This window comes from Canis lupus, chromosome 32, assembly GCF_003254725.2.
Source record: "Canis lupus dingo isolate Sandy chromosome 32, ASM325472v2, whole genome shotgun sequence".
Lineage (NCBI taxonomy): Eukaryota > Metazoa > Chordata > Mammalia > Carnivora > Canidae > Canis > Canis lupus.
This window is the reverse complement of record NC_064274.1, coordinates 6,213,933-6,229,139: the sequence shown is the minus strand read 5'-3', so window position 1 is coordinate 6,229,139 and position 15,207 is coordinate 6,213,933.

The following is a 15,207-nucleotide window of genomic DNA, read 5'->3' as shown; positions in this document are numbered from 1 at the left end:
GGAGCCTGCTTCTCCTTTTGCCTATGTCTCTGCCTCTCTCTCTCTCTCTCTCTCTGTCCTCTCATGAATAAATAAATAGAATCTTAAAAAAAAAAAGAGAGACATGTATAATACTTAAAAAAATCAGCATGAATACCAGTTCCTTTATGTGTGAGAATCAGGAGTTCTGTTCTAGTTTGAGGACTTCTTGAAAAGAAGATCTGCACCCAGCTCTGTGTCTAGTACATTGTATGGACTCAGGAAATGTTTGTTTAAAGAAAATGTGGACATTTCAATGAAAGAATGTACTTTCTAATATGACTAAGAGTTAATGTTAGAACTATCTGTATTCCACAACTACAAAATCCAGTTCCTGGGCTATAGACTTTTAATATTAGAGATATATTAACTTTTTATTGATAGAAGAATATTAGGTAAATGATGACAAGAGGGGTTTGATGCCAGAGGTTTGACCTTATAAAGAAATCACCATTGGTGTGGACCAGCAAAATCGGCATTTCTTAAAAACTGAGAAATACATATTCTCAGCCTCCATCCTGGATCCCACTGAATCAGAAACTCTGGAAATGGGTGCAGTCATGGTGTTTTAATAAACCCTCAAGTGTTAGGTTTTGAGAACATTGGTGTAAGGGCATGGGTTCTCGACCATGGCTGTAAAGGATAGACTCATTTGAGGAGCTTCTAAAATATACTGAAGGCTTGGACCTACCCTTGATCAATTAAATCACAATTTCTGAGAATTGAAGTCTGGCATCCATGTTAAATACTCTCAAACTGAATTTATTATTCAATCAGGAATGAGAACCACTGATACAGGATACTGGCTTTATTTTGTTGTTTGGTGTTGGTTTTTACTTTTTTATTGAAGAAAAAACTTAAGTACAAAAAAGCAGGTAAGTCATCTGTGCATCTTGTTAAATTATCATGAGGTGAACATACCTGTGTAACCAACACCTAGGCCAAGACATAGACCATTACCTATACCTCTTAGGTTCCCTTGAGCTCCCCCTAATCATTACTCTCTCCCATGTCCTCTCATGTAACCACTATTCCGACTCCTTACCTTATTGATGAGTTTTGTAGGATGTTATTTATTACTAAACATGATCTGCATCACTGACATTGGAATCATCTGACACTGTTGTTAAAATACAGATCCCCACCTTCCCCCCCACCAGAACTTCTAAGTCAGTATCTTTAGGGATGGAAATATAAATTTTTTTTTAGGGCAAGAGGAGAGAGAGAATGAGAATCCCAAGGCAGACTCCATGCTATGGAGTCTTACACGGGGCTCCATCTCACAACCCTGAGATCAGGACCTGAGCCAAAAGCAAGAGTTGGATGCTTAACCAACTGAGACACCCAGGTGCCCTGGGAGTATGGATTTTTAACAAATTCTATGTTTTTTGCACTCAAATTTGAGAAATGTTAAAACAATTATTGCTATCACTTATTGTGAATCTTCTAATTCTATTCTAAGTATTCACATATACTCATCTCATTTAATTCTTCCATCAACACTCTGAGATAGATCCTATTATCATTCTAATTTTTTCAGATAATTAAACTAAGGCTCATTGAGTTAAATGACTTGCCCAAGGTTACGCAGCTGGTGTGAACCAGACTCAGCCTCTGGAATCTGTGCTACCATTAGCTTATTTTGTTTCTGGTAGGGAAACTAGGTGAAAAATGCAGATACATCAGAATAATACTGTCCTATCTCTAATCTTTTTTATAAATTATTTTTAATTTCTTTAAAAAGTTTTTTTGAGTAGGTTCCATGCCCAGCATGGAGCCCAGTGTGGGGCTTGAATGTACGGCTCTGAGATCAAGACCTGAGCTGAGATCAAGAATTGGATGCTTAACTGACTGAACCATCAAGGCATTCCTCTAATCTTTTTTTAAATAATTGATCTGGAATTAGGGCACATTCCAAATTTCTTTGAGGACCACTCTTGTTTATTCTTATTTCTTTGGGTATTCTTTCATACATCATTCAAAATTCCTGCATGAAGAAAAAGTCATTTGAAAACATAAATTATTGTTAAAGTTTTAGTGGCTTAATGTACTATCCCTTTAAGTTGTTTCGGAAGCAAGCAATCTATATTTAGTGCAAAAAATGCAGTTTGAATAGAGGGATTTTAGACAATAGTAGATGGGTTGTTTTCAGTGGAAATGGGTATGTTTGGGGACTTGGGGCCACATTAGGATTCACAGACTATTTCTTTTGTAGGTGAGTGATTGTACAGTACACCTCCTAGTATGTTTGGTGAAGATGTCTATTAGGTCGGAATTGCATTCTCATTCATATGGAAATTTACAAAGCAATACAACAGCTGAAACTCTTAGTTTCATCTTTTAAGAACAAGAGTTGACAAATTATAGACTCTGTGGCCAGATCTAGTCCTTGAGCTATGAATGATTTTAACATTTTTAAATGTAAAATTTGAAAAAAACTATTAACCTTTCTACTAGAACAGTTGCCTAAGAAATGAAGACATTGTTTCTTGGCTCATAAAGCCTAAAAATGTTTCCTCTCTGGACCTTTATAGAAAGTTTAGAAGGATCCGCTGCTTAGTTGGGTTTGAGTATAACCTAATACGGCAGCCCCCAGGCTCTGATGATATCCTGCTTATTGAAATCAGTAAGCATTTGATAACTATTGTTACCAAGTGCAGCCAGAGATTTAATTATAATCTCTCAGGTAAGTCTATAATTTGTTGGGAAAAATGAACTCCTAAACCTGCTTTCCTTTTTTTTTTTTAATTTTTAATTTATTTATGATAGTCACACAGAGAGAGAGAGAGAGAGAGAGAGGCAGAGACACAGGCAGAGGGAGAAGCAGGCTCCATGCACTGGGAGCCCGACGTGGGATTCGATCCCAGGTCTCCAGGATCGCGCCCTGGGCCAAAGGCAGGCGCCAAACTGCTGCGCCACCCAGGGATCCCCTAAACCTGCTTTCCTAAACTCCCTACATTACTGATTACCTTCTCAATATCAGACATTGGTTTCTAAGTGCTTTACATTATTTTGTTTAATCGTCCCAGCTTCTCTGTGAGGAATTATTAGCTTCCTTTTACAGATGAAGAAATGTGAGACAGAGACTTTTCTTAGGGCTCTGGCTTTGATTCTTTAAAGTGAGTTACAGGGACAAGGGACCAGAACAGGTGTAAACAGAAACACAGAGGAGATCTCCATACTGAATAATAAGCCAAGAAAGCATTATTATCCAAATGTTGAATTCATGTATAAGTAGGAAATATCTTTTTTCCCCCAAAATGGGCAAGCAAATTAAAAAACATCCTTTATACACAGCAGGATTTCAGAACAGATGCCCACATTGCTGCTTGCTGCTCAGTTTTCAATTTGTTCTGCAGGCCATGGTGACAGGCCAGTGCTATATGTAGGTTGGAATAGAAAACTGCTCAAGTGCCTGAATTCTCTATAGCAACAATGTGGGATTCAGGAATTTGAGGCAAGAGGCTTCCTTCCATTCTCTACTCCTTTTTGGCAACTCACTGATGCTTAAAATGCATTTAACAAGGGACAAAGGCTTTGAGTCATTAATTTAAGAAATACTTCCTAGCAGCCACTCCTGAGGGCTCTCATACCATTCTGTCTTAATCACACTGTATAGACAGGGACTGTGAGTTACAATTCTATATGTAGCATCCAGTACAGTGTCAGGCCTAAAACAATTTGATTATTAAATATCTATTGAGTGAATAAGTTACACTTATACTTAGGTATAAATGACTAATATATGAACCTTTCTTGGTAGCTGGTTTTGACAGGGTCTGGGGGAGGAGGAGACTCCAGGAGAGGAGGAAAGAACCAGAGGGAGGAGGCTGAGAATATTAAAACCTCATCCCCTTCAAAATTTTCCATGCAGCCAATCCTAACTTGGCTGGCTGAGGGTGGAGCTACAAGAGACCTGGGCAAAAACCCTGTATACTTGCTCTTCTGTAAAATGAAAACCAGTGGGTATAGTCACTGTGAGCATTTCCTTTAGTGCCCAAAATGCATAGTGAGTGACCTAAAACTATAACCTTGTGACAAAAGTGAAGACATTGAGTCTTAGCACAGTACTCGGGTTTTGTTGGCGGGAGAGACTTTTTTCCCCCTGTGACATGGTTTCACTAAGGTAATCTGTAGTTTCAGGAAGCGTGTCAGGGGATACTGCCATCCCATACCTAGCAGGCTGGGGTTAGTGACATGTCCAAAGTTGACCAGATGTCCTGGACTAGAAACGCCTAGTAACTCACTGTTCCAGGGAGCAGTCTTCAGCCAAAGGCTGGTGGGCTTGCTTCTCTAGTAGGATGACTGGGAATGTGTATTTTATACTGTTTCCCAGTTTTCTCATGGGTGTAAGCTCCAGTCATCCCCAGTGGTGGCTAGCTTGCCATAATACCTTCCCTGGCTTCTTTCCTTTCCCTCTCTCATTTCCTGCTCACCTATTAGAGGTAGTGCTTTCTGCGCTTCCCACGGAAACTTCTTGTCCTCCTGTGGTTGCCATAGGGTCTGTTTCTGGATAGCCCACACAAAGGGATCGGGTTTTGCTCATTCCAAAGTACACTGTAGTATCTTGTGGTCATCACTTAAAAACTGCTGGGTTTGTTTTATGTTGTGTGTTTTTAGTTTTTTGTTTTTTTTTTTTTCCATGAGGCTTGGGAGAAGTGTGAGGTATAGGTACAGGGATGAAGGGATAAGGACGTATGACCTTCCATTGACACTTGATTTCCCTGGCTCACTGTGGACTGTTAACTCATCAGTGTTGAGAGGATGAGAGTCCTTCTGATCTACTAGTAATTGCATCATTTGGGAAAATTTCCTCTGCTTCAAATAGAGGGTTTGTTTGTTTATGACAAGTCTCTTCATCAGTTTTTGCAAAGGTGATGTTGATGGCCTTGCTCAGGAGCAGTTCCTCAGAAAAGCCTAGATGAGAAAAGCCATTGAGCTTCCATTTCAATCAGGTACCAACACCCATTTGCTCTTACTCTTGTCCACTTCATTTTCCTCACCCGGGCAGCATTGAACACATACTGGCATGTGACAGAGCATTTAGGTGAGATGTAAGGAGTGAGGCTGCTCTGCTCGACGCGGTGTGTCACCCTGAGCTGCAAGCTTCGGCAGCACGGGACGTGGTGAGACAGCAGTGTTGGGAGTATCATGAACATGTCAGGATGATGAATTTACTTTAACGGTGTCACCATTGGCAGCACATGCGATGCACTGTATCTCAGTCTGTCATTTTCCATGGTCACACGCATTGTGTGGAATCAAGCTAGTTTTTTTCTTTTGGTATTGAGTGATGCTTGTAATGGTGGTGATGAGGAAAGCAGAAGTAGATAATGCTTTTGGATAGCCTTGTTTGAGTTAACTGTTATTGCCAGGAGACAAGCAGCTGTGGTGTGTGTGTGTGTGTGTGTGTGTGTATCTGTGTGTGTGAGAGACAGAGACAGAGAGAGAGATAGAGAAAGAAGTGTGGGATTAGAAAGTGGGAGAGTGTGAAAGGGAGTGGAAGCAAGATTATTATTAAAGCATTTAAGTTCTGGGGTAAAGTCTTTGTTAGGCCACCCAGGAAAACATGTGCAACACAGGAATTTACCTGTACTCCCTTCTCAGGGTCAGTTTGCTCAAAGACAGGCTGGGAAATTGGCAGCTTTTATTTGTGGCCCCTACTGGGCTCAGAGTATCAATTTGGAAAACTATTTAGCATCTCAGGCTTTTCTCCATTGCTTTCAGCTCCACCATGAACCCCTGCTTACCCAGTGGCTGCTGATTACTTCCTGGGACTCTCAGGCAAATGTCATTGATAGACTGTTGCTTCTCTGCATAAGGACAAGCAGACAGTTTGATAGAGATGAGGCATCCTTCACGTCCTTCACATCCTTCACATCCTTCACACAATCCCTTCTTCTCCTCTCTCTTGCCTGCACCTCACAGAGGGTTGTATTAATGTACTTGACTTTCTTTGCTAGGAAGTTGGGGGACAATTAAAGGAAATGAAAAGGTAGGAGATGCAATTTAAGTCTGTGGGGTAAATATTACCTTTTAGAAGATCTAAGAGGAAGAAATGCAAGAAATGAAATCCTTCACAGGAGAGTGCCTGTAGTAAGCTGAAAAACAGTCACACAAATATATTGGATCCTAATCCCTGGAACTATGAATGTTACCTTATAAAGAAAAAAAAATCTTTGCAGATGTGATTAGATTAGGGGTCTGGACAAAAGGAGATTATCTTGGATTATTCAGGTGGGCCTCAAATCCAGTCACCAAAGTCTTTCTAAGAGAGAGTCCAAGGGAATTGTGCACATACTGGAGAAGGGGGTGTGAAGGTCAAGGCAGAGGTTGGAGGTATGTGGCTCTAAGTGAAGGGATGTTGACAGCCACCCAAAGCTGGAAGAGGCAAGGAAACTGATGGAATTCTTTTTTTTTTTAAGGTTTTATTTATTTATTTATTCATGAGAGACAGAGAGAGAGAGACAGAGAGAGAGAGAGAGAGAGAGAGGCAGAGACACAGGCAGAGGGACAAGCAGGCTCCATGCAGGGAGCCTGATGTGGGACTTGATCCCAGGACTCCAGGATCATGTCCTGGGCCAAAGGCAGGTGCTAAACTGCCAAGCCACCCAGGGATCCCCATGATGGAGTTCTATTATGGGCATGCTCCTGTCCTCAGAATTATTCCTGTTTCATATAGTTCCTTCTAAAATCCCTCCCCATGAATATCTCCTGGTCTTATTTGGAAGCCCCATACCTTTCTGTTCCTCTTCCCTCCTTCCTCTGGGTCTGTTTCCCCAAGTCTGAGTGGTGGGTTCTAAAGTGATGGCACCCTATCATGGGAGATGTGATTATAGATCTGAACACAATGGAACTGCCTAGATGGAGGTCAGATGTGGATCGGGACTATGGTACTCTGAGTCTTACACTTTGGTCCAGACAGGACAAGGGTCTCCCTTTTGTGTCCTCTAAGATCTCATCACCAGAGTTGAGTTGCTTCTATTTCTTCTCCCAAATTTATGCTCTCTCTCTCTCTCTCACACACACACACAGACACACACACACACACACACACACACACACACACTCACTCCTCTTGTGGGCAAAAATGAATTCAAGAGACCATGCAGTCTAGACCCACAAGAAGGAAAAATATCCCCAGCTGCCTCATAATGTGTAAAGTGTGGTGCTACCTATCAAGTCAGTCCACTACACTTATGCCAAGTAGTGCTGGTTCTTTTCCTTCATTCTCCCTTTTAAATTGTTCCCATTAGGATTTGCTGAGAACAAGTAGAGGGTCTAGTGCTGGACCATTTGGCTTTTGGTGGCTGTCTCTTTAATTACAAAGGTATGTATTAATATAATTGCCTTGATAAGTTCTCAAAGTTTTATTCTATTTTCTGTTTGGCAGAAGGGAGGTGAATAATGTGACATTCCATATCAACTATCCTTCAAAAAAGAAAAAGAAAGAAAAAAATAAGGGGGGCAAGTGATTTATGTTTCCATTCATTCAGTTGACTGGAACTGTGGGAGTCAGTTCAGAGGGGCGGGGAGAGAAGAATTAGTCTCACTAAAGGAACAGAAAGAGGAAGGTCTGGTTCACTTAGGGGTTGTGTTGACAGTTGATCATTGGTGAGCTTTAAGAGAGGGCTAGAATCTTTCTTACCTTCTCCCCAGCATGCAATTGTACTAACTTCCCTTTCTCTTTGATTTGAAACCACTAACAAGAACCTATTATAGTACAGAAGGGAGGTGGTGTCTCCAGAAATCTGGTTTTCTGGAAACCAGAATGGAGTCCTAGTTGGGCTGTCTTCTGGAGTTCTCACCCAGAACACGTTAGCTATACATGAGAGTTTCTTTCTCTTGACATGTCTGCCAGTATAGTTAGACATTTTAAGCTTTTGCCAGGCTTTCAAATATGAGATAGTATCTTACTCTGGTTTTAATTTGCTTGTCCTTGGTTATTAGTGAGCTTAAAGATCTCATACGCTTACCAGCCATTTCATTTTTTTTCTTCTACAAATTGCTTGCTTAATAGCCTTTGTCTTTTTTCTATTTGTTCAGTTTAGATTTCTCATGTTGAGTTATATGATTCAAGATACAAATTGATGTTGAAGTATCTTAAGATTGATATGATTATGAGGATGTATGAGCTTCTGTTCACATGGATGTTTCTGGCTGTAGCCTCCCTCACAAGAAGACCAAGTAGCAGCCATCCATAGATGAGACACAACTTTGAAAATCTTAGAATCTGGGAGTGAGCCTGAAACACTCCCCTGGGCAAGAGAGACTGAGACCGGCTGCTTTAGATGTGTCAGAGGAGCACAGGGATGTGACTTGACTTGACTGCATTGACTTGACTGCATTGTCCCTGCCCCAGGCCAGCACAGCACCACACCAAGAGGGTTCCCCAGGGCCTGTGGTTTCTCCTGGGGGAAAAAGAGAACCCAAGGTGGACATTCAGTTCCCCAACATTACAAGATGTTTATTGGGAGGCTCATTGGGCTTACCTTGTCTTACCTCACAGGAATCACAGGGATCAACTCAGAGTCCAGCCAGTGGCACAGCCTGAGGCTCTCCCAACAAGAGATTGTGAGGCATGCCCACAGTCCTGCCCAACCAGAGGCCTGCACTATTAGAGAACACAGCTTGTGACCCTGCAAGCCTAAAGGTGATTGCAGAATCAGCTAGTGTCCCCTGCCCCCCCAAGCTCCTCTGACCAGAGAATGCATCCAGTAGAACTGCCCCACCAGGGATCCCACCCAGCAGCCCCACTTGAATCATGTATGGAGCCACAAAAGACCCTTAATATCCAAAGCAATCTTGAGAAAGAGCAAAGCTGGAGGCATATGCTTCCTGATTTCAAACCATTCTACAAAGCTATCAATGAAACAGCATGGTATTGGCATAAAAACAGACACATGGAATTAATGGACCAGAATAGAATCCAGAAATAAACCCACACATATATGGTCAACTATTTGACAGAGGAGCCAAGAATACATAATGGGTTAAAGATGGTCTCTTTAATAAATGATGTTGGGAAAACTGGATATTCACATTCAAAGGAATTAAACTTTGTTTATTCCTTATCTTTTACCGCTCATAAAAATTTACTCAAAATGGACTAAAGACTTACATGTAAGACCTTAAATCATAAAACTCATAGGAGGTAAGTTCCTTGACATTCGTCTTGGTATTGATTTTTTAAATAGATTATTTATTTATTAGAGAGAGAGAGTAAGTGAGCATGGGTAGGGTAAGGGGCAGAGGAAGAAGCAGACTCCCTACTGAGCAGGGACTTGTGTATCTTCCTTGGAAAGGAGCCCATGCTGGGCTCAATCCCAGGACTCCAGGATCATGACCTGAGCCAAAGGCAGATGCTTAACTGACTGAGCCACTGAGGCACCCTAGCATTGGTTTTTTTAGGTATGACACCAAAACCACAAGCAATAAAAGCAAAAATGAACAAGTGGGACTGCATCAAAGTAAGAAGCTTCTGCACAGCAAAAGAAATGATCAACATGAAAGGGCATCCTATGGAATGAGAGAAAATTTTGCAAATCCTGTATCTGATAAGGGGTTAATATCCAAAATATATAAGGGTACTGCTTGGCATAGCAAAAGCCCAAAATAATCCAACTAAAACCATTTTTATGAATAAAAACATAAATACAAGGACAAAGGACATAAATAGACATTTTCCCAAGGAAGATACACAAGTGGCTAAGAGATACATGAAAAGGTCCTCAGTATCACTAATTATCACAGACATGCAAATCAAAACCACAGTGAGTTATCTACTGACACATGTTAGAATGATTATCATAAAAAAGACAAGAAATAACAAGTGTTGGTGAGAATGTGGAGAAAAGGGAAGTTGTGTTGGTGGGAATGTCAGTTGGTAAAGCTGCTATGGAAAATGGTATGGAAGTTCTTCAAAAAAATTAAAGCTAGAATGACGATAAGATCCAGCAAACCCACTTCTGGATATGTCTGAGGGAAATGAAATCACTATCTCGGAGTTATCTGCATTCTCATGTTCATTGAGACATTATTATATATAATAGCCAAGACATGGAAACAACCTAACTGTCCATTAACAACTGAATGAATAAGGAAAATGTGTGTGTGTGTGTGTGTGTGTGTGTGTATGTGTGTGTTGGAATATTATTTAGCCATAAAAAGAAAGAAGTCTTGCCATTTGTGACAGTATGGATGAATCTTGAGGGCATTATGCTGAGTGACATAAGGCAGAGAAAGCCAAACACTATATAATATTACTTATATGTGAAATCTAAAAAATATACAACTCTTAGTAGAGATTGGCAGCTGCCAGGGGGCAGGGGTGGGGGAAATGGGTGAAGAGGGTCAAAGAATACAAACATTCAGTTATAATATGAATAAGTTCTGGGGATCTAACGTACAGCATGGTGGCTATAGTTAACAGTGCTATACTGGGGTCTTGAAATTTGCTAATAGAGTAGATTTTAAAAGTTCTCAGCACACACAAAAATGGAAATGATATGAAGTGTTAATTAACTGTGATAATCATTTTTCTTTTTTAAAAAAGACTTATCTAAAAAAATTTTTTTTAAAAAAAGATTATATTTATTTATTCATGAGATACACAGAGAGAGAGAGGCAGAGACACAGGCAAAGGGAGAAGCAGGCTCCGTGCAGGGAGCCCGACATGGAACTCGATCCCAGGTCTCCAGGATCATGCCCTGGGCTGAAGGCGGCGCTAAACCACTGAGCCACTGGGGTTGCCCTAAAAATTTTTTTTAAAGATTTTATTTATTTGAGAGAGAGAGTGCGAGCAAGAGAGAGAGAGAGTGTGCAAGCATGACCAGATAGAGGGGCAGAGGGAGAAGCCGACTGAGCAGGGAGCCCAAAGTGGGGTTCAATCCCAGGACCCTGGCATCATGACCTGAGCTGAAGGCAGACACTTAACCACTAAGCCACCCAGGTGCCCCATAAAAAGATTTCTTTATTTATTTTTGGAAAGAGAGAGAGCACAACCACATATTGGGGGGGTCAGAGGGAGAGAATCTCTCAAGCAGCTTTCCCACTGAACAAGGAGCCTGAGGTGGGACTCCACTCCACAACGCTTGAGATCATGACCCAAGCCAAAACCAAGAGTTGGATGCTCAACCGACTGAGGCACCCAGGCACCCCAATCATTTTTCAGTATATATGTGTATCAAATCATCATGTTGTACATCTTAAACTTATACAATGTTATATGTCAGTTATATCTCCATAAAATTGGGGGGAAGAAAGAAATGTCTTCTCTCAGTCAGTGGCTTATTTTTTCACTTTATTTGTATATTTACTTTTGCCATATGGAGTTTTAACTATTAATACAATTGAATTTATCAATCTTTTTCTTTATGGTTTGGCTTTTTCCATCTTATTGAAAAAATACTTTCCTACTCTCAGATCATAATGATGTTCTACTATATCCCTCTGCAGAAGTTTTAGATTTTTTTCATGTTTTACATCTTTTAATCAATGTGAAATTTAGGTTTTGCATACAATACAAAGTAGGGATCTTTTTTTATTTTTATTTTGTTTTTTAATTTGTATTTATTTATGATAGAGAGAGAGAGAGAGAGAGAGAGAGAGAGGCAGAGACATAGGCAGAGGGAGAAGCAGGCTCCAAGTACCGGGAGCCCGACATGGGATTCGATCCCGGGTCTTCAGGATCGCGCCCTGGGCCAAAGGCAGGCGCTAAACCGCTGCGCCACTCAGGGATCCCGGATCTTTTTTTTTTTTTTTTTTTTTAAGATTTATTTATTTATTCAGAGTGGGGAGGGGGGCGCAGAGACACAGACAGAGGGAGAAGCAGGCTCCATGCAGGGAGCCCAACATGGAACTCGATCCCAGGTCTCCAGGATCAGGCCCTAGGCTGCAGGCGGTGCTAAACCGTTGCGCCACCGGGGCTGCCCCAAAGTAGGGATCTAAATTATGTATATATTTACATTTGGGGTCCATTATTTTAGCATTATTTAGTTTAATTACAATACTACTTTTGTTTACAGGCTTATCTTGGGGATGTTATAGGTTAAGTCCCAACCATTGCATTAAAGCTAATATTGCAACAATAAAGTGAGTTGAATGAATTTTTTTGATTTCCCAGTGCCTATAAAAGTTATATACTATACTATATACTACACAGCATATTATACCATACTGTAGTCTATTAAGCATTATGTCTCAAAAAACAATGTATATATCTTAATTAAAAAACACTTCATTGCTACAAAATGCTAACTATCATCAGAACTTTCAGTGAGTTGTAATCTTTTTGCCAGTGGAAGGTTTTGCCTTAATGCTGAAGGCTGCTGACTGATCAGAGTGACTGATCAAATTTGCTGAAGGTTGAGGTTGCTGTGGCAATTTCTTAAAATAAGACAACAATGAAGTTTGTTGCACCGATTGACTCTTCTTTTCATGAACCATTTCTCTGGAGCATGTGATGCTATTTGGTAGCAACTTACCCACAGTAGAACTTCTTTCAAAACTGGAGTTGATCCTCTCAAATCTTGCTGCTTTATCAAATAAGCTTATATAACGGTCTAAATCCTTTGTTGTCATTTCAACAATCTTCACAGCATCTTTGCCAGGAGTAGATTCCCATCTCAAGAAACCACTTTCTTTACTCATCCATAAGAAGCAACTCCTTGTCTGCTACAAGTTTTATCATGAAATTGTAGCAATTCAGACACATTTTCAGGTTCCACTCTGAGTCAGTTTGTCCTTTGAAACTTTGAAGTCAGGGAGTGACTTTTCCTCTCTTGCTGTGAAAATCCTAGATGGCATCTTATTCCAATATAAGGCTCTTTTGTCTACATTGAAGATCTGTTGTTTGGGGTGCCTGGGTGCCTCAGATGGTTGAGCATCTGACTTCAGCTCAGGTAATGATCTCAGGGTCCTGGGATAGAGCCCAGCATCAGGTTTCCTGCTCAGCAGGGAGTCGGCTTCTCCCTCTGCCTCTCCCCTCCACTCATGCTCTCTCTCTCAAATGAATAGATAAAATATTTAAAAAAATCTGTTGTTTAGCATAGTCATCTTCATTAATTGTTGTAGCTAGATCTTCAGGATGACTTGCTACAGCATCTTGCTGCTTCACCTTGCACTTGAATGTTACAGAGGCAGCTTCTTTCCTCAAACCTTATGAGCCAAACTCTGCTGGCTTTAAACTTTTCTTCAGCAGCTTCCTCACCTCTCTCAGCCATCAGAGAAATAAAGAGAAATAGGACTTTGCTCTTTATTTATTTTTTTAAAGTTTGTTTATTTATTTATTTATTTATTTATTTATTTATTTATTTATTCATGAGAGACACAGAAGGGGAGAGAGAGGCAGAGACACAGGCAGAGGGAGAAGCAGGCTCCATGTAGGGAGCCTGATGTGGGACTCGATCCCGGGTCTCCAGGATAACGACCCAGGCCAAAGGTGGCGCTAAACGGCTGAGCCACAGGGACTGCCCAACCTTGCTCTTTAGATTATGCTCTTGGCTTAAGAGAATATTGTAGTTGATTTGATCATCTATCCAGGCCACTAAAATATTTTCCCTATCAGCAGTAAGGCTGTTTGCTCTCTGTTATTCACATGTTCACTGAAGTAGCACTTGTAATTTCCTTCATTAACTACTCCTTTGCATTCACAACTTGGGTAACTGGCTCAAGAGGTCTAGCTTATGACCTGTCTTGGCTTTTGACATGCCTTCTTCACTAATCTTAATCATTTTTAGCCTTTGATTTAAAGTTGAGAGACTTAGGACTCTTCCTCTTCCTGAACACTTAGAGGCCATTGTAGGGTTATTATTTGGCTTAATGTCAATACTGTGTGTCTCAAGGAAGGCCTGAGGGAAGGTGGGGAAGGGCAGTAGGTGGAGCAGTAACTGGTGCCCCCAGTTACAGTAGTAACATCAAAGATCACTGATCACAGATTCCAAATATCACTAAGCCTTGGTGTCTAGAGGAGTAAAATTCTCCTCTTGTGCCTTCTTCAAAATTGGCCTGGCTATCTTTGATTCTTTACCATATTTTTGTATGATTTAGCATAATTGAGAACGTATGTGTATAATTTCATAACCTACCATTTTTCATGTATCTTTGATAATAGAAGATTTAAAAAGTTTTGCCAAATTTTATTTAAGAGAGTTCATACTGTTCCCCTGTATGATGCATCTTACTTTATTTAGCCATTCCTGTATTGCTGGACATCTAGTTTACTTCCATGTTTTATTATAAATGATAACACCATCATGAACATTTTTATTCATAAAGGTTTTTCCATCTTCAGGGTGATTACATTAGAGTATATTCTCATAAATGGAATACAATTGGGAGTGCCAGTGTGGTGCAGTTGATTGAGCATTGGACTTTTGGTTTTGGCTCAGGTCGTGATCTTGGGGTCATGGGATTGAACTCCATGTTGGGCTCCAGGCTCAGCACAGAATCTTCTTAGGACTTTCTCTCCCTCTCTGTCTGCGCCTCCCCTCTGCTCTCTCTCTCAAGTAAAAACATCTTTAAGACACTTACGCAATATTCCTAAATATTAAAGAATACTTACCATTTACATTGACATGGATGGAACTGGAAGGTATTAGGTTGAGAAAGACAATTATATGGCTTCACTCATATGTAGAATATAAGAAACAGTGCAGAGGATCATAGGGGAAGGGACGGAAATCTGAACAGAAAGTAATCAGAGAAGGAGACAAACCGGGCAGCCCGGTGGCTCGTGGTTTAGTGCTGCCTTTGGCCCAGGGTGTGATCCTGGAGACCTGGGATCAAGTCCCATGTCAGGCTCCCTGCATGGAACCTGCTTCTCCCTCTGCCTGTGTCTCTGTCTCTCTCTTCTCTGTGTATTCTCATGAATAAATAAATAAAATCTTTAAAAAAAAGAGAGAGAGAGAAGGAGACAAACCATGAGAGACTCTTAACTACAGGAAACAAACTGAGGATTGCTGGAGGGGAGGTGGGTGCGGGGACAGGGTAAAGGGGTGATTGACATTAAGGAGGGCCTGTGATGTGATGAGCACTGGGTGTTACATGCAACTGATAAATTATTGAACTCTACACCTGAAACTAAGGATGTACTTACTATATGTTGGCTAATTGAATTTAAATTTAAAAAAAGAAGAAAATAAAAGTGTATTTCCCTAAAAAAAAAAAAAAAAGAAATGGACTTGCAAT